The sequence below is a fragment of the Pygoscelis adeliae genome, unplaced genomic scaffold (assembly GCF_000699105.1).
Source record: "Pygoscelis adeliae isolate BGI_AS28 unplaced genomic scaffold, ASM69910v1 Scaffold9, whole genome shotgun sequence".
Classification (NCBI taxonomy): domain Eukaryota; kingdom Metazoa; phylum Chordata; class Aves; order Sphenisciformes; family Spheniscidae; genus Pygoscelis; species Pygoscelis adeliae.
In genome coordinates this window covers 1416467-1419090 of record NW_008825557.1, presented here as the reverse complement: position 1 = coordinate 1419090, position 2624 = coordinate 1416467, and the positions used below count along the sequence as shown (strand labels likewise).

At 40.6% G+C, this 2624-nt stretch overlaps 1 protein-coding gene across 1 annotated transcript in view; it reads right to left on the bottom strand.

Annotated features, from left to right (window-relative positions):
• The window catches only part of ATP6AP1 (ATPase, H+ transporting, lysosomal accessory protein 1), a 63604-nt gene that overhangs the window by 37424 nt on the left and 23556 nt on the right, over positions 1–2624 (bottom strand). The window lies entirely within an intron of this gene.

The following is a 2624-nucleotide window of genomic DNA, read 5'->3' as shown; positions in this document are numbered from 1 at the left end:
CTTCTGGGGCTGTGAGCGTACATTGCTGGCTCATGTCCAGCTCTTCATCCACCAGTATCCGCAAGTCCTTCTCGGCAGGGCTGCTCTCAATCCCTTCATCCCCCAGCCTGTATTGATGCCGGGGGTTGCCCCAACCCAGGTGCAGGACCTTGCACTTGGCCTTGTTAAACCTCATGAGGTTCACACGGGCCCACTTCTCGAGCTTGTCCAGGTCTCTCTGGACGGCATCCCATCCCTCTGGCATGTCGACCGCACCACTCAGCTTGGTGTCATCTGCAAACTTGCTGAGGGTGCACTCAATCGCACTGTCTATGTCATTGATGAAGATATTAAACAGTACCGGTCCCAATATGGACCCCTGCGGGACGCCACCCGTCACCAATCTCCATTTGGACATTGAGCCTATATTATTATCCTTTTTAACCTCTTCTATTTACAGTAATTATGGTCTCCTGGCTAAGGAAAATGTTTAGCTTTTATAAAAATGCAAGCATTGGTTTTTCTGCAGAGTTTTAACCAAATTGATTTCCTCATATCAGTCAAGAATCATAGCTATGTAAATTTTCGTTCTAAAAAATTATTGCTAAAAAGATCTACTATAAGAAATGGACTTACTCAGAAAAACAACTGCTTATATACAACTACTGTTATTATATTGGGTGTGGAGGTCCAAGATATTACATAGTGTATATTTTGTATTCTATATGTACAGAGTGCAACTCACTGGAAATACTCAGCAGCCTCAGCTAAAATTTTTGGAATAAAAAAATAATACATAGAAAAATGCATAGATTGTCTTTGGGTTTTCTTTCATTAAAGCAACCGATTGCTTTCTGAAATAACACGTTATTTGCATTTCACTTCAGCAAGGAGCTACATGTAACTATAGTTACCAGTCACATCTGTAACTCTCGCCTTTGGGAAGATTCTAGAGGCAATCCCTTCATTCAGAGAAGCTGCTGTGAACACCCTTATGACAACAGAGTCGATATAGATCTTTGCCTGTGATCAAAACTCTACCTTCCTTATGAAGTATTTGCAAATTCTCCAAGGAAAAGGGCCCAGATTGTCCACCATATTTTAAAGCACCTAAATTACATGCCTACACGGGAACATTAGTCATCCCAGGCTCTTTCTTTAATGGAACAAGAGGCATGTCCAGATGGTGATATTGATGTTAGAGTGATTTTAGAGTGGTTCCACTGAAGGTTTTTTTTTTTATTTTAGACAGCATGGATCAAGGAAACACTACATAGATCTATGATTGTAAAACAGTTTGTCTAGGATAACACCTTCCAATTAGCATAGCTGCCTGCATCTATGCCCTGGTGGAAGGATTAAACCTTTTTAACTCATTGAAGACACATCCCTTGAATTTCACCAGGGAGTGCTGGATTAGTACTACTATAATTTTCTAATCTACCTTAATTTTTTGTGTGATTTTACATATGGATGGAAGGGATGGAAGAAATTAACTGAGAAGAAATGTTCTGGAAGGAGAAAAGTAAAAAGAAAGGAAGAGTATAAACTATGAACAAGAGAAAAAAAAAAACAGAAAAGAGCAAGACGAGGGGGAAAAATAGGAGAGAAGAGAAAGAGCGGAAAGAGGAATGCACTGAGAATCAGGGTGGAAAAGGAATATATGCAATAGCAATTAAAGAGCCTCATTTTATGCAGATGGAGTCATAGGCAGCTTTGCCATTGATTCTGAGGTATGCTGGATCCAGCAGGTAAGACTGACATGGCAGAATGCAACCTCCTCCTGAGCAGAGAAACATTTGGGAAAACTGGCAAAAACTGAGTAATAATGTCAAACTCTACCTCATGCAAGAGAAAGAAAGAAGAAATACTGAAAAGAAGCATAAAGAAAACAGTTAAGTCTGAATCCCTTGAAACTTGAGCAGATTTGGATTCTGAATTCCAGTTTGGATTTCATAATGAGCCTCATTTTAATAACATGCTAAAAACCTCTCCTTACTCCAGCTTCTAGATATTTCAGAACAGCACATTTCCCTTGGGCAGAATCTGAGCCCATTTGTTCTGTCTTACAGAGCTTCCTGTCTGCAGCGAGTAAAACAGCAGGAGAGATTTCTCTGACATTTTATTACATCAGATTTTAAAACCCTCTACAGCAGAAAGGAAAGAGGTTGCTGTGGCAAACATAAGAGGCTTTGTGAACTTCCAGGCAGCCTACTACAGGTCTGCAGTGTTTTTCTATGGGTTTACTGTGGATACTGAAAAAAAAAATTTACAAGCAATATTTATGGGTTAACAATTCTCTTGTCACATTGCAGGTATGTGACAAACAGTATTTTTTGTTACTTACCCAGGTAGGATCTAGCAGCAGTCCCTCCATAACAAACACCAATAACTCATGACCTTGCAAGCAGTTCTGACCTTGAAGGGTCTCCTGACAGCAATAGTTGGCAAATGACTGTGACTGTGCTGCAGACAGTACCTAGACACCTAGACCTGCTGGAGCCCAGATTGCATGACTTGGAAGACTGTGTCTGGGACACTTATCTACTACTTTTGGAATGACTCTCTTCCGACTCTCTCCCATCTGCTGCACAGACCTCCAGTGGAATAATGTTAAGGAAGTGTGGCTCAGTAACTTTCATTTG